A 27,140-nucleotide genomic window follows, 5' to 3' on the forward strand; every position below is an offset into this window, starting at 1 on the left:
CAATAAAGACCATTCTTATAGGTATTAGAGACATTTTACAAATACTAAAAGCACAACCTTTAAATTCTCAAGGTTTTTCTTTTCCATTACTAAACAATGTGCGAGGCACAGTTCTCAGCCCAACCCCAATCCAAAGGCCTAGAGGGCATTGGTCAATTGCAAGTGTCCCACGTTTGGGCTCCAGTTGTGAGTGTCCCCCCACCCTACCCCCAGGACCCGCATGGTTCAGGGTTCATGTTCAGTGTTCGTTCTTGTTCTGGAGGAGGCCCAACAAAAATGAAAGAAACTAGAAAATAATAATTTGGTGATATTGGGGGCCAGGAGGAAGCCAAACTCTAGGGGGCGGATTTTGCTTTGCTCTGGCCTTGTGATCCCTTTTATTAAGGATTGGGATCCACCCATAGCCAGTAATAGCCAATCAGCAAGGATTTACATAAGACTAATAGGTGGAAGCTGCTTCAGCTACCATTGTCTCAACTAGACATTGAGTGGTTGGCTCTGATTTTTCAGAGCTTCAAAGTTGACCAGCCTTCCGGGTTCCTTGTCCACACCTTTAAGCTAATGACAGCTTCCAACAGTCACTGTTCCATACCATCAGGAGGTATATGGTTTCACACCTGAGAAATGGTGATTGGCTCCTCCCATCAGAGCCCTTCTCAAGCCCTGTCTGCTGTAGCTCAGTTGGCGGGAGCATCATCCTGTGCACTGAAAGGTGGCCGGTTTGTTTCCTAGTGAGGGACACACCCAGGTTGCGGGTTTGATCCTTGTGTGGGGCACATAAAGAGAGGCAACTGATCAATGTTTCTCTCACACATCTCTGTTTCTCTCTTTCTACCTTGCTCTCTCCCTCTCCCTATCTCCCTTTCTTTCTTTCTCTCTCCCTCTCCCTCTGCCTGTCTGTCTAAAAATCAATAAAAAACAGACCCTGAGGGGAGGGGGGTAATTAAGGGGAAGGTAACACATGCATAGCTTCCTCCATTAGCAACATCCTGCACTGGATTGAATCATTGGGTCCAAGTGATGAATCTGTGTTAGGGGCAGAAATATAATATTTGAGGGCTAGCCATTAATTATTTTTAAAAATATTAATTATGCTCTGTTAACTGAAAGGGCAGGGCGGGGCGAGGATGAGCTCCCGACTCCCCCCCACAGGGCGGAGTTATCCCTAGCCCTCACCCAACCAATCAGGGTTAGCTGAGGCAGTGACCTCACCACCGACCAGAGTAAAACCCCTGGACTGGGAGAAATTCACTCTCTCTTCCGCCATGCTGCCCGTGTGGGTGGAAGGAGCCCATGCTAGCATGGTACAGGCTCTTTTGTTTATTGCATCGGACTCGGCTCCCTAGTGGTCCTTGGGGATCACAAAGTCTGGGCGTAACATATCATGATTGTTTAGTTCTGATTAAAGAAAGCACATTCTAATTTTGCTGGGAGTTGTACACTCATTCCTCAACCCCCATACCTGGTAGTAATCCTTGGACCTTGGAGTCAACCTTGGAATGTGGTCCTATTATCATGGAAAGATTGCCCAAACAATGAGGTCCCACCTGAGCCTACAGTGCCTGTAGTCTGTTACCATTATACCTATATTTATCCCCTTTGCCTACTTCCCCATGTAATCTTTGTCTTACCCCATATAAGCAGCTGGTATAGGGGGGGTTATAAAGCAGATTTTCATGGATGACCTGCTCTTCTACCCACACTGCCAGTATTATTGGAATAAATGCTCAAATTTGATTCAACCCTGTGTACTTCATTGGCTCAAGTAGTGACCAGCAGCCCAGACCTATTGGTTACCAGGGTTCAGAAATGTAAGTATATACTGCTTTACTGCTCCAGCAAGAGAAAGGAAGATTTCCTCCCTTGCCCAACAACTCAGCTGATGAAAAATCATCACCCCCCTGAAATGTTGCTTTCCTCCAATGGACTTTCTTTAAAAAATACCCTTCCCAGCTTCCTCCTTTTCCTCTATAGAGTAGCGTTCCTCTCTTTTGCTTGTTGGGCTCACCTATGGTTTTTGCTATAGTTTGTTTGTCTCCTATTTTAATTCTCTGCTATACCAAACCTATTTTTACAGTAAAATTGAAGAATGGACCTTGAAAAAACTGTCCCCCTGCCCTCTATCTGAACCATAGGCATTCCATTTTATTCCCATAAATTTTGTTAGGACTGCCTTTTAGGCAAAGATAGGTCATTGACCTGTTAATACCAGCATATAATTAAACCAGGTAGGTAAGTATGCTTTTTCTAGCTTCTGTAAATATGCTTGCTTGAATAATAGGAAAATAAAAGGCGGTGAGGGGAGCAGGGACTGGAAATTTGAGCCTGTGATGGGAACCTGGTGTACATTCTTATCAGTTCATGGTCTGGTCACTGTTCCCTCTTAAATCATCTATCTTGCAGGACCTGTTTGCTTAACCATATTGAAAATACCAAAAATTAAAATATGCCCAGATGGAATTGTCAAGGCTGGCGCCAAGCCAGATTTTGAGATATGTCTCAAGGCACCAATCCTAGAGCTTCTCGTTTTGTTTCTCCCCCCCCCCCCCTTTTTTTTTGCTTTTATAAGCTTACTCCTAACTTCATTTTGGGATCTCGAGGTTTGGAGTTACAAAAAACCCTTCAAGGTCCTGGTGCATTGGCTTTAAAATAAAAAGCTCCAAAATTTGACCCTCTGGCTGGGGCATCTTGCTGAATTTCAATATAAATTTGGAGGCCCCAGTGAGATTTGTGCCTATTGGCACTAGGATGCCTAGGGCAGGCAACCTCCCCTGGCCTGGCTGCCAGCAAAGTAGCTTCCAGGGCCCTGAAGACACTCCTTAGTGGTTCTGGCAGCCAAACGGAGGATGCCTCTGCAGTTTTTCAGAGCCAACAAAAAACCTTCCAGGGGTAAGCAAATTCGATTAAGTGAATTTGAGCTCATTTTCCTGCTTGTTTGCTTGGCTGACTAGTCATCTTGCTACCATAAGGAGGACTGGACATAGTCATAACTCCTCTGGTAGTTTCTCACTGAGACATTGGTCGAGAATTCTATTCTTGGGGTATGGGTTCAGCAAGGGCTCCCATGTCTGTTTCTGTTAGGCCCCAGTGCCTGTTTCTGTTAGGGGAGTTAGGCAAGAATTTGGTTAACTAACTTCCGAGTTAATGTTGGCTGAAAAAGAGTGAATTTGCAGGGAGAGGGCGAGAACTCTCCTATCCAGTGTGTGTGGGGGCATTTTAGTAGATCTATGAAAGTAAATCACCCACCCTACCTTCCTTTGTCTGTCTGTCTCAGCATAATTATCTGTTCATGGACCCCATTTGCCCCAGTTATTCTGTTTGGGTGTCTCGCCATTTTCAGTTTTTGCTAGAGCCATCCTGGAGGACATAACCTGGTTCTTTCCTTCTTCACTTACCCCTAACAGTATCTGTGACTGGATTTAAAACCTCTTCTATCAAGGGATCCTCCAGAATTCTAGTCCACCAGAAATCTTCATGCACACCTTCCTCTTTCTCTGCTCAACTAAAAGTCATTTTTTTCTCTGCAGGTTGCTCCCCAGCCTCTGAGAAGGAGGAATTTTGTGGCAGTGCTCTCTGGGTTTCTCTGAAGTTCAAATTTTTTCTCTTCCTTCCCACTGTGGGGATTGTCTCCCTCTGTTTCACAATGGGAGGGCAACCCAGCAGAGCTAAAGCACCCTTAGGATGCATGCTGAGTCATTTCCAAAAAGGGTTCTCAGATGATGTGTATGACATAAAGTTCTCAAAGGGAAGGCTGAGGACTTTATGGGAGTTAGAGTGGCCCAAACTTGGAGCCGGCTGGCCAAACACAGGGTCTCTGTACCCTGGGCTTGTGAAAGCTGTCAGGAACATAGTCACAAGGGATCCTAGGCATCCGTACCAATTTCCCTACACAGATAAATGGTTAGATTAAATCCAGAATCCCCCACTGTGGTTAAAGAATTGTGTTCTGCAGATTGGGGCTCAAATATTAGCAGCCAGCCCCAAAGAAAGTGTGGGGGGCAGGGGAGTGTTGGGGCGGGAAGCTCAGGCCCCAAGGAAAGTGCCGGAGGGGGAGTGCCTTGCAAGCCTCCAGTCCTCTCCTGGACTGTCCTTCTCTTTCTTTTTTAAGTATTCCTACCCAAAGACCTTGAGCAGGCAAGGCGGGGTTGAGGGGGCAGGGTGGGGTGAGAGGGCAGGGCGGGGTGAAAGGGTAGGGTGGGGCGGGTCCAGCTCCCAGTAACTAGACCCTAGGCCTAACCCAACCAATCAGGTCAGCCAAGGTATTGGCACCACCCTCCCTATAAAACCCATTGATATGTTAAGTTCTTTCTCTTTCTCACCATGCCTTGCTGGTATAAGTAGGACTGAGCTTGGACTAGTCCCAAATAAATACAGGCTTTCTGCAATTGCATCTGATTCGCCTCCTTGATAGTCTTTGGGGTTTATGATACTTGGGCATTACAACCTCTTAGCTAGGGAGGTTTCTGTCTGTAAAGTAGAGACTTTAATTTGCTCTTCCCTGATTTATGATTTTGCTGTGTTGGGCTAAATTTTAAAATTCTAAGGTTAATTTAAAGGTACAAAATTTGTAAAGATTACAACCCAGGCAAGTTGGAAGGAAAAGCGAGGGGAAAAAAATAAGTTCTAAAGTTAACTATTTTAAAAAAAAATAGTGTCAAGTAATAAAAATATCAAAGAGAAATTTAAAACAGGGTTAATTTATTGCTAGCCTGTTAGTTACTGGCTCTTATCTCTTCCTGCCAGGAGAGGGGGAGGGGGGGAATACAAAACTAAGGGGGGGAAAAGAAGCTCAGTTTTGCCACCTGGAGACAAAGGCCTGGCATGACTGTGGTCCCAGCTGCTTGGGAGGCTGGGGCTGGAGGATCACTTGAGCCAGAAGTTCTGGGCTGTAGTGCACTGTGCTGATTGAGTGTCCGCACTAAGTTCAGCATCAATGTGGTGACTCCAGGCAGGGGGACCACAAGGTGGCCTAAGGAGGGGAGTTTGTAGACAGAGGGGGCTTTTCTGAGAAGCCAGGGTCTAGTTGTCGGGCACATTTCTCTGGCTGCATGGGGGTCCCTGGTCCCTGCCCTGCCACTGTCTGGCTGGAGGCAAAGGCAAGTGCCTTTCCAGTGGGAAGTGGGAAGAAAGAGACAGGAGTGATTTGGGGGTCAGTTGTGGCTGTCCAGAAAAGGGGAGCCTTTTTTTTTTTTTTTTTAAGGCTTGCTGCTGGTTCAAGGGACCCTAAAATCCAGATCCTAAATGGTTAAAGAAAATAAAGCAGGACTGTAGATGGAGTGAAAAAACAGACCAGACCCTTGTCAGCAAAGCAGCTTGCAGCCAGAAAAAAAAAAAAAAAAAAAAAATTAATCAATCAATCAATCAATAAAAACCTATCTCTTCCTACTATTTTCCTCGATGCCTCCCTTTGGTCCCAGCCCACCTGCAGAAGTACAGAAAAGCTGTTAAAAGAAGTGCAGAATATCTAGATACATACAATAAGAAAGGCAAAAACAGAAAACTAACATGATGTTCACAATTGTAGAACAAGTGGCCTAGGGAAGGCCTGGCCTGGAGGGCCAGAATCAGAAACCACAGAAGTAACCTTAGATGCTATCTCTAAAGAAGAATGAACTCAAAGGGAGAGAGGGAGATTGTATTTCAAATGCATCTGATTTGGCTCAGTGGTAAGAGCATTGCCTGCTGACTGAAAGATCCCAGATTCCATTCCCCTCAGGGGCATGTACATTGGTTGCAGGCACATCCCCGGTGGGGGTTGTGCAGGAGACAAGGGATTGATGATTCTCTCATTGATGTTTCTGCCTCCCTGTCCCTCCCTCTTCCTCTCTGTAAAAAATTAATAAAATATATTTTAAAAATAAAATGCATCTGACCTTTTGGCAACTGCATTCGTGGACATATAGAAGAGCAGTTTAAATCCAAGCTGCTCCTATAAAAATTTTCTTAAGTAACTTAAAGACTTTGAAGCATTGCTGGGTTAAATGGTAAACATCTAAATATTTTTTTAAAAAACTGAAACATTAACTGCTAGACAAGTTTTAATTTACCTGCTCTTTGTTTTATTACAGAAGGAAGGACTCTTAAACTTTGTTAAAGGTATATTTTCTTGAAAGTAAAGGTACATTTAAAATATTTTCATAAATGCTAATATAAAAAATGCTGGTGTTTACTTTTTAATAATTATTGAAAAACGGAGGTTTCTAAAAATAAAAAATTCTAATACTTTTTTAAGAAAAAAAAGGTCTACAAATTGCTGATAGTATGACAGAAAGAAAGAATATTAAAATAGAAATACTTACTAGAAGGACTAAGACATGGTTATGCATTTTTAAAAGACATAGGAAGAAAATGTAGACTAATTTGAAAATATAAAATTTATAAAAATTATATAAATATATATAACAAAAAGAAAAAAATATATTAAAAAATAAATTGATTAAATAATTCAGGCCAGAGACCTGACACCCAAATTGCTGCTCAGTAAATTATAAGTGTTGTACAACACATAATTAAAAAAAACCTTAAGCATTTGGCTTGCTGGTTGAAAGAAGATAAACAGCTGGGCCCTGGTATCTGTAAAAGTGGCCAGGATCAAGCTGGTCAAGTATCCCATTTGCAACTGTGCTGAAAGGGTTAAAACTTCAGTTTGTCTCTGGCAGGTCACAAGCCCAACTCCTATGCCCAGAGCACATCCTTCTTCTGACAGACAGCAAGGATCTCTTGGCTCTGAAAAGAAAACTCCATCTCTCTTCAGCATAAAGCTAGAAGAGCCCACCAACATCCATTTTCCCTAAAAGAATTCTAAGCCAGAATCCTGGAGGTGATATAGTAGGCACTTAGACAGACATAAGCAGAGCAAGGACGATGGGCCTACTAGCACTACCAAATGTAACTAAGTCTTTCTACCTCTATGTATATGAGACAAGAGGCATAGCCAACAGGGCTCTCACCCAAAGTCTCGGCCCCTAGAGAAGGGCAGTAGTCTACTTGTCAAGAAGACTTGACCCTTTTGCCTTGAATCCTGCCTCCCAGTAGTAGCAGCTGCCACTATATTTGTCAAGGAAGCAAACAAAGCAGCCCAGGAGGCTGCCCTAAAACCGGGGAGATGGGAGGAAAGGGGGAGAGGGGGGAGGCTCTCCAGATTGTAATGATTCTTTCAGACCCTGGCCTACACACCTCATCAGCTTACATGGAACCACACTAAGCTTAAAAGCTTCTAAGAAATAAGTACTATCTACCCAATCTATTGTAGAAAAGCTAAAATCCATAACCAATCTTTACTCAAGTCCTTGCAGGCTTTACAGTCCATCCAGAAAGCAGTCCAGAAGCACTTCTGAGACACTCTGCTTGTACAAACTTCTGGTCTGGTCCATCCCTTCCACCCTGGTGACTCCGTTTAGATTAAAAAAAAAGAAATTGCCAGCCAAGGACTGACTCCTACCTGAAAAGGACCACACATTGTCATCTTGACCACCCCCACAGCAGTCAAGGTAGACGGGATCCCGACATGACTTCATCACACCTGGCTTAAGGCAGCCCAGGCAGAATAGAGAGTCCAGGACTCTTCGGACCTTCTAAAGATTACTACTGGCCTTCATCCAGGCCCTTATGAACAGACTTACTTACTTTATTCAACAGAAAATTAAGATTATAGCCAAAGCAGGTTTGGCTCAGTGATAGAGCGTCAGTCTGTGGACTGAAAGGTCCCAGGTTCGATTCCAGTTAAGGGCATGTACACTGGTTGCAGGCACATCCCCATAGGGGGTGTGCAGGAGGCAGCCTGTCGATGTTTCTCTCTCATCGACATTTCTAGCTTTCTATCCCTCTCCCTTCCTCTCTGTGGAAAATCAACAAAATATATTTTAAAAAAATTTTCTGACTCTAGAACCCTTGTTCTTAAACACAAAATTTTTTAAAAAAAAATTAAGATTATAGTCCTCAGGTCAATATAACAACATAAAACCAGTGGGGAATGAAGCATAATAACGTCCATCTTGGGTAAAAGCTTCTGTTTAAAATTTAACCCTGATATTCTGACTTCTGTAAATGTTTGCTTGCTTAAATAATAGGGAAAAATAAGACTGCTCCCTATTCCAGAGAGGCCAAAAACTATGCCCCAGACAGAGCTGTCGGTGCTGGCGCCAGTCCAGGCCTTGAGATGCAGTCTCACAGCCTGTCCCAGCACACAGGACCTCTTTCTCAGAAGGTCTGAAGTCTCATTTAAAAATTGTTAGACAAAAAACTAAAAAAATCTATAAATAGGAAAGACTTCCTTTATTTGGGGCCCCAGAATTTGAAAACCAATATTTCCACTGGGCCCATTGGTGGTATCGAAATAAAAAGACTCCAAATTAACTTGGCTTATTGATGAAGGTATCTTCTAATTTACAATATAACAGTCTGACACGTGTTCCACTAAGCACATTTCTCCATCAGCTTTGAACTTCTCTTCCCCACCATGGCAACCAGACCATCTGCTTTCCTTACTTTGAAAGCCTACCCATTTTCCCAACCAGCATTCTTTGTTTGCCTGTTAAACTCATCCAGTCCTAACTAACGTAGCCAGAATCCTTCATTTACATAAAGAGGATTGAATCTAGGACAGCACACAGAGCCTGAAACTTTGTAAGCCCTGCCCTCTTTGTTTCCTTCAGAACACTATGTGGGTTTCTGTCTGAATCAGTGCTTCCCAGGTAACTGTTCTTCTGGCTCACAAATAAATGCTTGTTGCCTCTCACCACAGCCTTCTACTTTTAGGTTAGCAAGTATACTCCAGAACCCTAAACATCCACTCTTGTGTCTAACACCAATCAGGCATCAGAGGAATGTTTCTCCATAGGCCTTGCTGTATTTCCTTGAAACAATGTAATTTCATTTGGAAACTAGAGGCCCAGTGCATAAAATTTATGCCTAGGTAGATCTGAGTGACAATCAGGGTCGATCTGTGGGGTAACCGATGGGGTGATCGGGGTCTCCCATTTGCACCTGCCTTGGCCTGGTGCTGCCTGCTCACCAGCCCCACCCCCCACTGCCACCGCCTGAAGGGGCCTGCACCCTGGGGGCAACTCCTGCAATGAGCATCTGCCCCCTGGTGGTCAGTGAGTGTAATAATGACTGGTCATTCCACCAGTTTGATTTGCAGATTAGGGTTTTAGATAGATAGATATTAGATAGATAGATGATAGAGTCTTTGTAGACATAATCAGTTAAGGTCATTGAGTGAATTGGGCTGGGCCCTAAATCCAGTGACTGGTGTCCTTACAAGGAAAGGAGAGGACACACAGAGACACAAAATGAAGCCATGTGAAGAGGTGGCAGAGACTGGAGTGTTGCAGATACAAGCCAAGGAATGCCAGGAGCATTCTTTTCCTCTCAGCAATGTTCTGTGGTTTTCTTTGAATAAATCTTTCTCGTTCTCAGTTAACGCCTATGTTTTTTATTCTTTTTGATGCTATGGTAAAAAGGGTTATTTTTCCTCATTACCTTTTCAGATTGTCCATTGGTCATATGCGGCCATATTGTCCACTGCCCCACTGTCTCTCATATTGTTTAAGCTGAGTAGCTTAGATCAGTAGCCCCAAGGACCCAGTTAAAGGGAATCCATGGGGTTAAGGGTAATTTTAAATGACACCAAAGAGATACAGTGAGCAAAATTCAGAGGTGGCTCTGTCCAAAATTATTTTGGGGGGTGGGAAAGAGAGAAAAGTTATCATTTATGAGACTTAAACACACAAAATCAAGTGCAATGTGTGGGCCTCACTTGGGTCCTGATTTGAAAAAGCAGGAAAAATAATGGTATGAGACAGGTAAGGAAATTCATTCGTTGACTATTTAACCATATTAGGTATTTTAAATTCTATTAGATATAAGAACTGAGACCGAGTATTTCAACATGACTTAGTGGTTTGTTCTAAGAAAGTCTTGCCTAGAAGGCAACATCTATAAAATGATAAAGAACTCATTACTGCCTTCGCCAGTTTGGCCGGGAACCAAAGGTGGTGGGTTGAACTTCCAGTCAAGGGCACGCCCCTATCAATGTGCCTCTCTCAGGTTGATCTCTCTCCGCCTCCTTCTCCTCCTCCTCCTCCTCCTCCTCCTCCTCTCCCCACTCCTCCTTCCCTTACACTCTGTCTGAAAATCAATGGAAAAAAATATCCCCAGGTGAGGAATTTTTTTGGTAAGAGAACCATTTGTTTGGTAAATCACAGAGGTAGAAGGAGTAATTCCTAGAAGAAATGGGCTTAGGAAACAAGTTTTAGAGGTAAAGGAAAGGCCCTTGGAGCTTAGGGGGGGGGGGGGGGAAAGCTCCCTTGAGGGAGAGCTCCCTGGTGAGGATGAGTGAGAGAGAGAGAGAGAGAGAGAGAGAGAGAGAGAGAGAGAGAGAGAAAGCGCGCTCATTATTTGCTCCAGGGAATTCCTGCAAACCAATTGCTCTGGGAAGTGTGTTTACCTGAGCAATGAGCTCTCTCTTCAGGATAGCAGATTGCTCACCTGGGCAGAAAGCTCACTTATCAGACAACAGTTTGCAAATCAAACCTTGTTCCAAGACCCCCACTTTGTCGTGTTCACCAATCCTAGAGTGTTGTGTCAGATACTTACCCAGTCCTGACGAGTTCCTTGCTTTGAAAAACCCACCCCAGATTGCTTTATTTAGTTCTTCCCGTGGTGGCCCAGCGGAGACATGGTGGTCTTTGTGAGTCAACCATTAGCAGGTGTAATAATAGTTTTGTGAGTGTTTATTAAAAAGGGGGAGTTTAGCCCTGGCAGGTGTGGCTCAGTTGGTTGAGTGTCGTCCCATGCATCAAAAGGTTACTGATTAGATTCCCAAATGGGGCACATGACCAGGTTACAGGCTTGGTCCTCAGTAGAGGGGGGGGGGGGGGGGGGGGCGGGACAAGGAGGCAGCAAATCAATGATTCTCACATTAATGTTTCTATCTCTCTCCCTCCCCCTTCCTCTCTGAAATCAATAAAAATATTTTTTAAGTGAATAAATAAATTAAACCCTCTTCTCAGAACCCTGCAATGGCTCTCCCCTCACTCAGAGCCAGACTTCTTACAGGGGCCTACAAGGACTTACATGTCTGTGCCACCAATTCCGTTCTCTGCACTCCTCTTCTCAGACACACCCCATGGGTCACTCCCCAGCCAAAATGGCCTCCTTCCGGTTCCACCCATTAGCACACTCTCACCTCGGGACCTTTGCACCTGCTGGTCCCTCTGTTCCATAGTGCCACCTCCTTCAGGTCTTTACACAAATGTCCCCTCTCACTGAGGCCTCCTCTGACTGCCCTCTGAAAAGGACAGCCATCTTCCCCAACGCAGGCACACCCTTTCCCCCACCATATATAATATATATATATATATATATATATATATATATATATATATATATATATAGTTGACTTCAGAGAGGAAAGGAGAGGGAGAGAGAAACAGAAACATCAATGAGAGAGAAGCAACATTGATCGATTGCCTCCTACAAGACCCCACTGGGGATCAAGCCAGCAACCCAGGCTTGTGCCCAGAATGGGAATTGAGCTGTGACTTCCTGCCTCATAGGTTCAACCTCTGAGCCACACCTGCTGGGCTCCTTTTTTCTCTCTCTCCTTTGTCCCTATCGTCATACTTGTTTATAGTTTTTCTTATCTTCCTCCTCAGGAAACAAGCTCTCCGGGAACAGTGATCTCTGTAGGTTCTGTCCCTGCTGTCGCTCCAGTGGCTGGAACAGTGCCTGGGACAGAACAGGTGCTCAGTATGTAGTTATTCAATGACTTTGGTCACTATTGTCTTCCATGCTGCCTCCCCGCTGTGGTACTATTTACTTGCCCAGGGTTCAAATTTAGCTGCTAGGTCCAGATATTATAATTAGGAAAGAAGGTCTTGATTATTTTTAAAAATATATATTTTATTGGTTTTTTTTTTTTTTTTTTACAGAGAGGAAGGGAGAGAGATAGAGAGCTAGTAATGTCGATGAAAGAGAAACATCCACCAGCTGCCTCCTGCGCACCCCCCACCGGGGATGTGCCCGCAACCAATGTACATGCTCTTGACCGGAATCGAACCTGGGACCTTTCAGTCCGCAGACCAACGCTGTACCACTAAGCCAAACAGGTTTCGGCAGGTCTTGATTTTTTAAAAATTATTATCTGAAGGGAAGAGAGAGGCAGGGTCCTGACACAGCAGTCCACAGTGGTCTAGATAAATGATGGCCCATGAAGCATAATTCTGTGAGGGATGAGACCCAGGCCTTCAGACAATGGCATTCCCCATGTATGAGCCAATGGGCCAGGAGATTGAAAACGAAGTCCAATTTCCCTCCCTAGGAGCCCAGGAAATGCAAATTAAAACAACAAGTTACATTGGCAGCTTTCCAAAAAGAGAAAAGAAACTGCCAGGAATTAGCAAACTTGATTCAAGACATGCTCTCAATGCAGTGTTTGATTTTCTGGGTGTGGCTCAAGACCAATGACCCACATTTCTGACTATTTTAAAAATATCGAAATAATTATCTCACAGAATTAAAAATACCAGTATGACTCCGAAAAAAAATGTTTGGCAGCACCAACGAAGACTAGACATCAGTGTGCCAAATGGCCTGGCAACTCCACATCTGGGTGCACACCAAGGAAAAATAATTTCCTGCATTTATGTAAAAGAAACTGTGAATGGCAGCTCTATTCATAGCAGCTAAAAACTGAACCAGCCCACATGTGCATCAGCAGCAGGCTTGGGTAAATAAGTGTGGGATATTCATAAAGTGAAGTGCCTCATGGCAATCTCAAAAAACACCAATACTGCTACATGCCACCACATGGTTGAATCTCATGACGTAATGTTGAGTAGGAAAGCCAGAGACAAAAGAGAGCAGTTCCTTTTATATAATTATCAGAAACGGCTGACCTAACTTGTCTTGGGAGAAATCAGAAAGAGATTAACCGTGGGTGGAACTGACTGGAAGGAGGCACTGACTGGAAGGAGGCACAAGGAAACCTGAGATGACTAGAATTCTCTATATCCTTACGCATTCATAAATTCATCAAGTTGCACTCTAAGTTATAAGTGCTGTGCTCTAAGTTATACACAATAGAAAGTTAAACTTTGGCCCGCCGGCGTGGCTCAGGAGTTGAACATCAACCAATGAATCCGGAGGCCATGGTTCAGGTCACATGCCTGGGTTGGGAGCTTGATCCCCAGTTGGGGGCCTGCAGGAGCAGCTGATCAATGATTCTCTCTCATCTTTGATGTTTCCATCTCTTTCCCTCTCCTGTCCTCTCTCTGAAATCAATAAAAATATATTTTATTAAAAGTTAAACTTTTGAAAATTTTAAATAAAGGAGAATAAATGACTAGTATGTCAGTATTTTCAAGATACGAAATACCACAATGCAAGACTGGCCAGTGGAACTCACACATGGAGAAACCAGACCAGGTTCTCAGATTCCCTCTCTCGCCACAAGGTGGCTCCCTCCCCTTCCTCAAGTCTCTGACCAAGTCCTCTGGGAAAACCAGCTGGAGATGGCATTGCAGCTCAGAAGAATCACTGCAGGTGGAGGATTGCGTGCACCGGGAACCGGGAGCATGGACAAGCGTGAGAATGCTGTGAATGACTCTGGCCCCAGGAGAGCATGACCCCCTGGAGCTCCCTCATTTGTTGGCAGTGACATCGGGAGTGTTCCTCATCTCCTTGGTGCCTCGGTGTCCTCATTTGTGAGGTGGAAGTATCAGTAGTGCAGTTCTCAGGGTGTGGCTGCTGCTGGTGGTGCTGCTGTAGTTATTGAGAGATGACTCGATTCTCATGAAGCTCTTTTTAAATTTTTTTTCTTTTTTTTTACAGAGAGGAAGGGTGAGGGAGAGTTAGAAACATCAATCAGCTGCCTCCTGCACACCCCCACTGGGGATGTGCCCACAACCAAGGTACATGCCCTTGACTGGAATCAAACCTGGGGCCCTTGTGTCTGCAGGCCGACGCTCTATCCTCTGAGCCAAACCAGTTAGGGCTCATGAAGCTCTTAGAACATCACCTGGCACAGAAGAGAGCACAAGCCTGGCCTGTGTAGCTCAGTGGTTGGATGTTGACCCATGTGCACCAAGAGGTCGTCAATTCGATTCCTATCTGGGAACATCCCCGGGTTTGGGGCTCAATGCCTAGCAAGAGGCATGCAAATGTTTCTATCTCTCTCTTTCTCCCTTCCTCTCTCTCTAAAATCAATAAAAATGAAGAAAAAGAAGAAGGGGGAGGAGGAGGTACCAAAGATGTGCCCCTCAGTGTGAGAGATAGAATACTGTCCCCCCCAAATTTTCATATCTTAAAACCCAGAACCTGTGATTATGTTACCTTGCATGGTAAAATAGACCTCAAATGTGTGATTAATTTAAGGATGTTGAGATGAAGAAATTACCCTGGGTTATCAGGAAAGGTCTAATGTAATCACCTGGGTCCTTATAAGGGGGAGGCAGGAGAATCAGAGTCAGAGAAGGTGATGTGACAGTGGAAACAGAACATAGTGATGTGGCTAGGAGCCAAGGAATGCAGGCAGCCTCTGGAAACTGGGAAAGGCAAGGAGCACATTCTCTCCTGAGCCTCTGTAAAGCACACAGCCTTCTACGTTAGCCCTGTAAGGCCTACTTAAGATTTCTGACCTCCAGAACTGGAAGATAATGAAACTGTGTTCCTTCAAGCCACTAAGTTTGGGGTAATTTGTTACAGCAGTAATTGGAAATGAATGCACTCAACTTCAAGCAATGTCTGGGCAACTTTGTGGTGTTTATAGTCGCACATCATCATTTGTTTTACTTCTTTAAAAGGCAAATACCACCTCATGGTTCAAAATTTGATAAGTATGTTGTGGGGTCGAACCCTGGGTTCAAAATAAGACCCAGGAGGAGGCTGATGATTGATTAAAAACAGCAGGCAAGGATTTATTGAAAAATTGGCCAGGATGGCAGCAAGAGCACCACATGCTGGTGGAGTCCACACGGCCGCACCATTCCAGGTATAGGCAGTCATTTTAAAGGTCCAAACCACAGGAATTTTCCTTTGCTCTAAATTTTAAAGGTTGGGAACATTGGAATTTGGCCCTATCTTGAGATAGCCGATAATACAGAAGCAGAACTCAGCGGTTAATCTCTAAAGGTTATCCACAGTTGCTACCCCTAAAGCTACTGAGTCAGTGGGAATCAATCTCCTGTATTTCTGGTCCCAGGCACAGGAAAATTGCCTTAGCCTCCAGGTCTCCACCTGAAGGCTGAGGTAACTACCCTATGTTTAAGCAGGTGCAGAAGCCAAAATAGCAGGGTTAAAATTCAAACAGCAGTTTTTAGCAAATTATGGTTGCTACCATATTTCAGTCCCCTCAACCAGGAGTTCGACCAGCAGGCAGGCCGGCCAACCGGCCATGTCCCTTCCCCCTGTCCAGACTGCCTGGACCCCACCCATGCATGAATTCATGCACTGGGCCTGAATATATATGCTGAGTGGCCAGATTATTAAGTGTTCAGATTATTATAATAATCTGGCCACTCAGTGTATACAAGGGGTTAGTTACAGGTTAGTGTTACCAAAAGTCACGTAGGGCAGTATAGCAGTGTTCACCGGGTATCTCCTGCAGGGGGTGAGGAGTGTTTACACCGATGGCCTGGAACAACCTCACCGGAGAGTATCACATGAGCCCTAAGCTGCAGGACGCGAAGAACCATGACAAGAGCCGATGCCTCTCCATTGCTTAGAGCTTCCTTCGCACACAGTGGGCATTGCACCAGCAGGGTGACAGCCTGGTGGGCACCTGGGGGCTGGGCACTCTAGGCACAGGGGTCTGGGCACTCCAGGCAGAGGGAGCAGCGGGGCAGAGGCTCTGAGGAAGGAGTGAACTCTGTGGCTAAGACCACAGGAGGCCAGCGCTGCTGGGGTGGATAGGCAAAAGGCGGTGTGCCAGGTTGAGGGACAGACAGAGAGCTGGGCTGGACACATAGGGACGTGTGGGCCACATGAGGGTACGGGCCTCCCCTCAGTGAGATGGGGAGCCCCCAGAGTTCTCTGGGGTTCACCATCAATGGTAACAGCCTCATTTACCTCCAGCCCCGCCTTTGGAGAAAGATGCGGCTCTCTCTCTCTCTCTCTCTCTCTCGCTCTCTCTCTCTCTCTCTCTCTCTCTCTCTTTCTCTCTCTCTCTCTCTCTCTCTCTCTCTCTCTCTCTCTCTCTCTCTCTCTCTCCTTTCCTTCTGTGACTGCAGTCCTGCTGTGTCGTCTCCCCCCCGCCCCCCGAGCTTTGTGGTATTTCTTAAAGAACATTTAATCAGATATATATATATATAATGCACGTGGCACTTACAGGAAATGGTAGTTTTCAGATCTGGGGAATTGCAGAACTGAGTTTACTTTGTTCTGACTTGATAAATTAGTTTAAACTTGAGACTGTGATACAAATAGGCTTTCAAACAAGTTCTCTCAGTGCAAAGGAATTCCTAAAAAGTCAATGATAGCCTCACTAGGAAAGAAGAAAAGGAAAGACATTGGTTTGGACCAAGTATGTGAAACTCAAAGGCTAATGCGGGCCAAATAAGGTGTAAGTGTATGTGGGCCACAAAGAACCAAAACCTTCAATTTCCATAGAAATGTAGGTTTATTTTGATAGAGACATGCTGAGTACAAAGGGCTAAATTAAATGAGCCATCGTTAACATAAAATAATAGAAGATTTGGCATGACTTCCAATGGGAAGTGGGTTATGCTTTCAGTTATAAAAACATGTACTTTCTGGGAATGAGAAAAATACAATTATTTGGTTAGACTAGTACAAGTTTTCAAAGCTGAAATAAATTAGAAAACAAACAAAAAAAATAATAGAACATTTTAATGAAAATTAGGATTTTTTTCTTGAGCATTAACTTACCAGACACTGAATAGCTGCACAAATTAATAAGCGAATAAACCCATTTCTCTTGTTCCCCAAAAGCGAAATATTTCCTGTTGCATGCACCAAACAAGTCAGTATAAGACTAACGATGTAGCAATCGGCTGCTAAAACATTCGCTGCTGGTATTAGTGGAGAGAAATGGTGCACCTGCACATAAGGTGAATAAGGAAAATGAATACAACAGGATTATAGTCGTCAGTCATGGGCGAACACTATGGCTCATTATTAATAATTAGAGGTCTGGAGCAAGAATTTGTGCACCAGTGGGGTCCCTTGGCCTGGCCTGTGAGATCAGGCCGAAACCGGCTTTCTGACATCCCCTGAGGGGTCCCGGATTGTGAGAGGGCACAGGTCAGGCCGAGGGACCCCACCAGTGCATTATTGGGCCAGGGAGGGATGTGGGTATTTGCAAGCCAGAAAGGGACCACTGGAGGTCTCCAGGGTGTGTCTGGCCCATCTCACTCAGTCCTGATGGGCCAGATCCCAGCAGCAAGCTAACCTACCATTCAGAGCATCTGTCGCCTCTTGGGCAGTGCATGTCATAGCAAGCAGTTGATCAGCCTTAGCACATCATTAACATACTAGAGGCCCAGTGCATGAGATTCATGCACTGAGCCAGGGGTGGGGGGAGGGTGTCCCTCAGCCCAGCCTGCACCCTCTCCAATCTGGGACCCCTCAAGGGATGTCTGACTGCTGGTTTAGGCCCTATCCTGATGGGACATCCCTTTCACAATCAGGACTGCTGGCTTCTAACTGCTCACCTGCCTTCCTAATTGCTCCTAACTGCTTCTGCCTACTAGCCTGATCACCACCTAACCACTCCCAGGCAAGCCTGATTGATGTCTAACTGCTCCCCTGCCATCCTGTTTGCCCCCAACTTCCCTCCTCTGCTGGCCTCCTAACTGCTCTCCCCTGCAGGGTTGATCGCCTGCAACTGCCCTTCCTTGCAGGCCTGGTCCCTCTCAACTGCCCTACCTTGGAGGCCTGGTGCCTTCCATCTACCCTCCCATGCTGGCCATCTTGTGGTGGCCATCTTGTGTCCACACGGGGCTGGCCATCTTTGACCACAAGGGGCATCTATTGTGTGTTGAATTGATGGTCAATCTGCATATTACTGCAGGAGGCAGCTGATCAATGTTTCTCTCTCATCAGTGTTTCTAATTCTCTATCCCTCTCCCTTCCTCTCTGTAAAAAATTCAATAAAGTATTTTTTTAATTAAGCCAAGAAATTTTTATTAAAATGTTCCTTACAGCCCTAGCGTGGCTCAGTGGATAGAGTGTTGGCCTGTGCACTGAAGGGTCACAGGTTTGATTTTGATCAAGGACATATGCCTGCATTGTGGGGTATGTGCAGGAGGCAGCTGATAGATGATTCTCTCTCATCATTGATGTTTCTATTTCTCTCTCCCTCTTCCTTCCTCTCTGAAATCAATAAAAAATATATTTTTTTAGATGTTCCTTGTATACTGTTATATTGGCTGGCTGCAAAAATATTCATTGTGGGCCACATGCCTCGAGTTGGCATGCTTGGTTTAGAAGAAACATGAAATTCTAGAAAAAGGTAATTTTTAAATATATGTATATTGTATTGATTTTTTTATAGAGAGAAAGGGAGAGGAATAGAGAGTTAGAAACCTCAATGAGAGAGAAACATCCATAAGCTGCCTCCTACACACCCCCTACTGGGGATGTGCCCACAACCAAGATATAGGCTCTTGACCAGAATCAAACCTGGGACCCGACTCTCTCTCCACTGAGCCAAACCGGTGAAGGTGAAAAAGGTAATTTAAACACTAGAGGGAAATGGTTCAGAGCCTGAGCCAGTCTGCCCAGGATTCACATCCTGACTTAAAGCTCACCTGCTGAAGGGCCGTGGGCAAGTTACCTCCTCTCTCTTGTTCCACTCATTGGAAAGGGCATTGCCAGCAGGATCTGAGGGGGCACAGAAGGTTTGCCTAATACATGCATAAACATTTGCATCATGTTTTTTCCACAATTGGGTACTTCTGTCATACATTCCCTACCCCAAATCCCTGGAATATAGAAAGTAGCAATATTTGAAGATGGCTTACAATTTTTAATTCATTTTTCAATTACAGTTGGCATACAATGTGATATTACACTCAGGTGTACAACATAGTGGTTAGATGTAACTTGTTTATTTAGCTTAGAGGTGATCACCCTGACAAGTCTAGTCCACATCTGACACCATACATAATTATTACAATATTATTAACTATATTCCCTAGGTTGTGTTCCCTGTTGCATCCCCATGACTGTTTTTTTTTTTTTGTTGTTGTTGTTTCTTTATTTCTTCAGAGGGGCTGGGAGAGCATCACTGTTGCAGAACCACAACTGTTCTTATAACTGGCAATGTTAACATCTTAATCCCTTCATCTTTTCCACCCAGCCTCCCAATCTGCAGGATTCAGTTGAAGATTGCACCCTCAAAGCCAAATAGAGGTACTGTATTCCGCAGGGCCCATGGTAACTCAGCTGGCAATGCTCCTTCAGGCCACCAGGGGGCGCTTTCAAAACACAGCCAAACTTGGTGGCTGAAAACCCAGTCAGTGGCTGCCAGTTGCTCTTAGGATTATCAGATAAAATGCCTTTTGGGTTCAAATCCTAGGTCCTCCATTCTGAACTCGGAGCTAGTTACATCACCTCTCCAAACCTCTGTGTCTATGTACGTGGTCGTCAGGTGGACCAAGGAGACCGCTTGCTATAAAGCGCTTGGAACAGGGTCGCTTTAGGGAGTCCTCAGTATCTAGTAGGGGCAGCAGCATGCAGGGCCTCAGCAGGAAACAGATGGAAAATCCAAGCTGAGTGGCAGGGGGAGAGTTTAATAATAAAGAGACTCTTTACAGGGCGGAGGCAGGGAGGTGGGGCAGCCCCAGGGCTGGGAAGAAGGGAGCTTCCGTCATCCCCAGGCCTGCGTGGCTGTCCCTACCCAGGTGTGAGTGGCGAGGACCTCCTGACTGGGAGTGTGGTCTTGGTGGGAGGTCAGCTCCACATCAGGGAGGGAGCTAGGTTAGAAAGACTCCTTCCAGTCTCTCACCAGTGTCCCCACTGACTGACCAAACAGGAAGCAAGAGGTCAAGAAAGGCCAGTGTAGCCGAAACCGTTTTGACTCAGGTACGATTTCGGTCAGGGGCATGTACCTTGGTTGCGGGCACATCCTTGGTTGGGGGTGTGCAGGAGGCAGTTGATCAATGTTCCTAACTCTCTATCTCTCTCCCTTCCTCTCTGTAAAAAAATCAATAAAATATATTTTAAAAAGAAAGAAAGAAAGGCCAGTGTAGTCCATACAGATCGGCCCAAGTATGACAGGGAAAGGCAGAGAATGGGTCTGAAAAAACAAACAAAAAAAGATCCAGCACACTCTTACTATTATTGATCTTATTGTTAAGAGGGTAATAAGGATACTAATTATAGCATTGATTTTTTTGAAATTTCTCATCATGGTGTAAGAGGTCCTTGAAGGTCTGGTCCCCCTCTTCCTACCCTGTTACTCCCACCTCCTCTATTGCTCTCCACACACATAGGTTGACCGGGAGGGGGTGGAAGAGAACCTTCTGGAGTGGCTGATGCTCTGATAGGGACTGGGCTGGCACAGGTCTAGACATCAGTCATAACTCCTTTCACAGTGCACTTAGCCTTTGTGCATCTCAGTGTGTGTAAACTTTACCTGAAAACTAAACAAATAAGAAGAAACTAGCCAGCTTTGCTCAGTGGATAGAGCATCAACCTGTGGACTAAAGGGTTCCGGGTTCGATTCCAGTCAAGGGTCCCAAGTTCGATTCCAGGTTCAATTCTGGCCAAAAAAAGAAGGAACTGTAATTGAACTTTGGCCCTCAATGATTTGGCTCAGTGGATAGAGCGTCTGCCTAAGGACTGAAGGGTCCCAGCTTTTGTTCCAGTCAAGGACACATGCCCAGGTTGCAGGCTCAATCCCCAGTGGAGGATGTGCAGGAGGCAGCCGATCAATGATTCTATCTCATGATTGATGTTTCTATCTCTCTCTCCCTCTTCCTTCCTCTCTGAAGTCAATAAAAAAATTTTTTTTAATTGAACTTTTTTGTTTGTTTGTGTGGGTTTGTTTTTTTAAAAATTCTTGCCCTAGGATATGCTTATTGACTTGAGAGAGAGAGGAAGTGGGAGGCAAAGAGAAAGAAACATCAATGTGAGAGAGAAACATCAATCAGTTGCCTCCAGGACATGCCCCAACCGGGAATCAAGCCCACAGCCTTTTGGTGCATGGGATGATGCTCCCAGCAGCCTCCCTGCCAGGGCCGAACTCTTGGTAACGTCACACGTGGGGTCGTGTGGAGGGGAAAATGCCCTGGTGATAGCAACTTACTTTGAAACGACGGACAGAGCGAGGGATGGGAAGATGGGTGGGTAGGTGATGAAGCAATTAGAGTAGACTTGTGATTTTGGAATCCAGGGGATGGGTACACATGTGCCCACTGTAAAATCACTTCAACGTTCCTGTACGTTTGCAGTTTTTCATGAACTGTGTTTGGGAAAATATAAAGTGTTGGCGAGGGCGTGGAGTCAGCACAGATATTTGGGTGACCTGGTGAGAGGGACCGAGAAAACAGAATTTCTCTGGGACAATGAGAGAAACATCAACATCAGCTGCCTCCTGTATACACTCTGCTGGGGATAGAACCTGAAACCCAGGCATGTGCCCTGACTGGGAATGGAACTGGTGACCTTCTGGTGCATGGGTCACCATTCAACCTCTGAACCACACCGGCCAAGCAAAGCTGTTCTTATCTTGTCTCTGAGCCACCAGCTTGAGAACTGGAGGCAAGGACAGTGAAGGGCTTTCCTCAGAATGCCCCTTTGCTTTCTAAACAGGGCACTGGACAGGGGTTAGTAGACCCTGGCCTTCATGAATTGCTTCTCCCAACATGGAAAATCTTCACTACAAAAAAGCTGGGGCAAAAGTGACAGAGAGCCCAGTATTCTGAGCCTGTTATCGCTGGGGGGAGCCTGGAACCGATATGTGACATTTACATGGAGGGAAAAGTCCCCAACCTGTCAATCACACCTCCCTGAAATTACCCTCTGACCCGTGGACCTGCAGGGTTGAGTAAGGCTGGCAGCCTTTCCCACTGGAAGTGATGCTCCCTATAGTCCTTGACTGGGAGCCAGGAGAAGGGGAACCTATCTTTGTGGCTCGGTCCACTCATAATGTTACTTTCCTCATACAGAGCTGGAGTGGGTGGTGGGCATGGAGGGTGGGGGGCGAAGATTAGACGGCCCAGGTCTGCTGTTTTACTAAAACTTAGTATAAGTTCTTGAATACATGTTTCCTTATAATCCATTTCAACTTCCTTCTTGCTTCTCTGGGAACACAAGAGATTTTCAAAGTTTCTTAACTGGATCGCCCCTATAATGACTCAGTTTTTAGTTATAATCTCAATTACTAAGCCCAGCATTAGATAGGCCATGAGTGGTGACCTCTCTAGCGACTTAAAGCTCCCACAGCCACTGGTACTTCTCTACCTGGGCTGCTCAGGCCCCAGAACACAGGTTAGGCTCCGGCTTCCAGGCCCTTTACTTCTGGCACCTGTGAATTTGTGTTTCATTGGCACCCAACTATTTACTGAAACACTTTTTCTACAATATATCGATATATGCCTTTTGAAAAGTGTCTGAGGGCCAAGTATGTGTCAGGTTCTGCACTTCAGAACAACACAGCCCATCTTGTCTTCCCAATGATTAGATTTCACTGTCCCCTCCACCCCTGGAAAATGGGCAGTTGAATTGCAAATAGAGAGTGAAATGCTGAGAGAACATGACCAGAGATCCTTCTGTTTAAGGAGTCAGGGAATATCTCCAGAAAAAAATCACATTTTAGTGAAGTCAGGAAAGAAAAACCATCTATGGCAGGCATCAGCCCTCTCTGGTCTCAGGGCCCCTCTTGCCCCAGTGGCCTTTCCACACCTTTGACATTCAATCAAGGACACAGAAAAGACAGCTATGATGTGTGCTGGGTCTAGGAGGAGAGGGCCGGATGTGAAGATCCTGTGAGATCCAGCTGGTCATGCAGACCACCTCCCACCTGAAAGATGGTTTTTTTTCGGGAAAGGATAACAAAGACGTGCCTGCAGAGAAATCATTTTATTGCTGGGCAAGGGGTCTTGAGTTGCAGGGAAAGGATGTCACCTCTGTCACTCAGAGAATGTCTTCCATGCTTGAGATGTCTTGGCTGTCTGCCCTTCTGTTTCAAAGTCTTGACTGGATCCATGGGTGTTCGTAGGGTCCCCCAAAAGACATGAAACACGGTCTCGATTTCAATGTGAATGAGTTCTATTCATTTCTTCCAATCAGCCCCCTGGAGTGTTTCTTTCCTCTGTTTCTTCTTGCTCTCTCCCAGCACTACTCCCTACTCTGGCTCTCTCACACTCCCTCAAAACACTGTGCATTGTCCCTACCTGGTTTGGCTCAGTGGATAGAGCGTCAGCCTGTGGACTGAAGGGTCCAGGTTCAATTTAGGTCAAGGACACATGCACAGGTTGCGGGATCAATTTTCATTGTGAATCGTGCAAGAGGCAGCCAAACAATGATCCTCTCTCATCATTGATGTTTCTATCTCTCTCTAGCTCTCCTTTCCTCTCTAAAATCAACAAAAATATATTTTTTTTAAAAAAAGACTGTGCATTGTACTCTCTCTTCCCGTCCCGCATTCTCTCCTTCTACTTTCTCTTACCCCAATCCTCTAATCCTCCCCAATCCTTCCTTCCATGTGTTATCTGCAATCTCTGTTTCTTCTTCCTTTTCTAATTCTCCTCTATCCATTTTTTGCATCCTCTCTTTGTCTTTTACTCTTTTTATTTTTCCTCCCTTTTCTTTCCTGTCTGAATCACTGCTCCTCACCCCTCCTCCTGTCCCATTCCTCCTCCCCAGACCCCTGCATGTCTCCTCCGTCCTCTCCGTATCACCTGACTCCATTTCTCTATCCAGCTCTGTCCTTCCCTACTCATCCCTGTCTTTTCTCCTCCTCCCCAGGCTCTCTTACCCTGTTATAGAAGTTCTAGCAGTGCTTCCAAGCTTTATCCTTGTCGTAGTTTTCAGTGAGTGAGCACCATCTTGTCAATACACCCCCGTCCATTGTGCATTTCTTATACAATTTGCCTTTATAGGTAAAGGGGAAGACACATGGTTGAAAGTCTGAAAAGTAGAAGCAAAGGGTGTGGAAATTAGCTGTGGTGAGATTGTGTTCGACTTAGCAAGAGAAAGGGGACGTGAATGAAACACCGGGGGCTGGGTGAGGAGAGGATTCCAAATAGGAGTCAATTATGGAGATCCCCCACACGCTCCTCACATGCTTACCATCATTTGTGCAAGGTTTCCATCTCCCTGAATATACTGGGTCTAGAGAACACCAATAGTGTTCAGAGCGAAAGAAAGTGCAATCAAAATATTTGTAGCCATCATAGATAAACGGGAAAGCACAGGGTTCCACTGGGAAAAAAAAAAAAGAAGCAGGCATTATTCTCCTCACAACTCCTAGGCACCATTTGCTCTGCTGTGATTCTGGTTACGTTTCTGTTCCAGCCAGCCCACCCCGATAAAGGGCCTGCGTGGCCGGAGCCTCCTGCTAAGCACTAGGGGTGTCCAGATCCATATGGCCTGGCACCTGTCCTGGGACAGTTGTAAATTCTCTTGACATTATTTACCCAGAGACATTTATTTCTTGTGGGCTTTGGAGTTCCAGGAGACAGATAAGTTTGCCAGGCCATGAAGCAGCCTGATTTTGGATTATAATTTCTTTGAATCCTGACACAACGATATGTTTTTATTGATTTTTAAACAGACAAGAAGAGATGAAGGGAGACAGAGAGAAACATTCCTCAGTTGCCTCCCATACACGTCCAGATAGGGGATCAAACCGGCAACCTATAAGTATGTGCCCTGACATCAAATCGAACCCACAACCTTTTGCTGACCATCCAAGGAACAAAGGCACCAAGCTAGGACTAGGATCATATTTCTTTATACCCTGCTGACTTGTTGTGTCTGGAGCTGCGGCTTCATCCGATTCAACACCAAAAATCTAAGTCCATGTCACATTTATGAACACAGGTGATGTCTCCTTATTATTGTTAATAGTCTGCCTCACATCATTGAGAAGCCCAATTACAATCCACATTAATGTGGTAACAAAATGCGTTTCTGTGTGCACCGACTTTGGCACTTGAATAGGTTGAGGAGGAAAACTATGGAAACCAGAGAGGGCTTTGTGGCCAAGGCATCTTTGGCTTGAATGAATACTCTCAACTGCATCACTGAACTTACTGGTGGCAAAACTCACCTCGCTGCAACTCATGTGCCCATTTCTTTCTGTTTGAATAACCTCTGCCCCACTCAATCATGCCTGTGCTTCTTGAACAGGCTCCCTGAGTAGAACGCCATCCCTTGGAATGATGCCTGATCCTGAGACTCCAGCCCCACTATCTAACAGTCGCTTGACCTCAATGAATAAACACCTAAGGGGAGAAAGAGGGGAGAGGTGCACCTCCCCCTCCCAATACTGAGAGGGCAGTCTTAGCCCATTCATGTAAAATACCTTTGAAGAATGCTGATAGCAGTTGCCACCTAACATTAGTTTGTTTGATTTGATTATTACTTTTCTTTTCATTATTTTCCAACATTTCTTATAAAAGCATAACATGCTAATTAGACAGGACAGCTGAACAACCTTCCAGACGTCATTCCTGACATCCTTCTGGACAAAGCCACTGCAGCAGGTGGCAAAGCAAAGGTGGTTAGGGGCAATCAGGCAGGCAGACAGACTGGTTAGGGGCAATCAGGCAGGGAGGTAAGTGGTTAGGGGTGATCAAGGAGGCAGATGAGTGATTAAAAATGATCAGGCAGGCAGAGTGGTTAGGGGCAATCAGGAAGGCAGGCAAGCAGTTAGAGGTGACCAGGCAGGCAGACAATTGGTTAAGGGCAATCAGGTTGGCAGGCAGAGGCAATTGGAGGAAATCAGGCCAACAGACAAGCAGTTAGGAGCGATCAGGAAGTCAGGAGAGCCATTAGGAGTATTAGGCAGATAGGCAAAGTGGTTAGGAGCAATCAGGTAGGCAGGCAGAGTAGTTAGGGGTGATCAGGCAGGCAGGTAAGTGGTTAGGGGCGATTAGGCAGGCAGAAGAGAGGTTAGGAGCCAGTGGTTCCAGATTGTGAGAGGGATGTCCAACTGCTGGTTTAGGGATGATCTTCAGCAGTTAGACATCCATTGAGTGGTTCCAGACTGTGAGAGGGTGCAGGCAGGGATGAGGGACACCTCAGCCCATGAACGAATTTTGTGTGCCGTGCCTCTAGTGTGTGTATGGTCCCTATGTTTAGTCTGTAATCAGGGCCATGTTCCCTGGCTGCCCACAGCTGGCCCCGCACCTTACAGCCACCCACTCTGGTTTCCCTTTTTCCATCAGGCAATTGGAGCCTGTCAGCCAGGGAAAGGGATCAAGGGGTGGTTAGTGCACCTCATAATGATTGGTCGAGCGGTTCTTCTGGTAATTCCACCAATAGGGTCAAAATTTGCATATTACCCTTTTAATATATAGGATATATACAGCTAGTATGCTAAGTGTCCTTCCATCCATCCTACAGGTCGCTATGACAAGCACCAAACACCAAGTGGCAGATGCTCAATGAAGGAGTTGTGTGATATACAGAGAATTGCACCATGCACCTGGCACCAGCAAAGCAACACTCAGAAGATTCCCCCAAGTGGACTACAGCCCCTGGCACCAGACCCAGAGGGAGAGCCCACCAAATCGCAGCTAATGCTGCCAAGATCCCATGGCACAAAACACAGCCCACAGCCCAGACCAGCCCAGAAACAGTCGCTGTGGGCACCAGGTAATGACATCATATAGCAAGGCCTGGCTTTCTTGCCCTAGTGATGATTAGCCTCCTTGCAGTTTCTTCAGCCCAGAAACATGACTTGCTTTGTAGCCAGGTGGAAACACTATACTGTAACCAAATGTCTGTGAAGCGTTTTCCTGTGCCTCATCTCATTTGATCCTCACAGAAGTCCTGGAGTAGGTAGATAGTAGACTCGTGGAATTCTATTTTCTTTCATTAGCAGAGAAATGAAGATTTAGAGAGCTTAGAAAATTGACTGACTGAAAAGAGATAAGAAATGCTGGGCCTTGAAAATGACTTCAGGCTTTCTCACTGTGCAGAATAGAGTCAAACACTGCTGC

At 45.4% G+C, this 27,140-nt stretch overlaps 1 long non-coding RNA gene across 1 annotated transcript in view; it reads right to left on the reverse strand.

The window, feature by feature from the left end:
- The window catches only part of LOC311609979, a 73,413-nt gene that overhangs the window by 22,766 nt on the left and 23,507 nt on the right, over positions 1-27,140 (reverse strand). The window contains exons 2-3 of the long non-coding RNA XR_014792874.1: positions 24,262-24,393; positions 23,948-24,099 (exon numbers count right to left, since the gene is read on the reverse strand). This is a non-coding gene — a long non-coding RNA (uncharacterized lncRNA). The remainder of the gene's footprint in view (positions 1-23,947; positions 24,100-24,261; positions 24,394-27,140) is intronic.

This window comes from Pipistrellus hanaki, assembly GCF_964339955.1.
Source record: "Pipistrellus hanaki genome assembly, chromosome: 15".
NCBI lineage: Eukaryota > Metazoa > Chordata > Mammalia > Chiroptera > Vespertilionidae > Pipistrellus > Pipistrellus hanaki.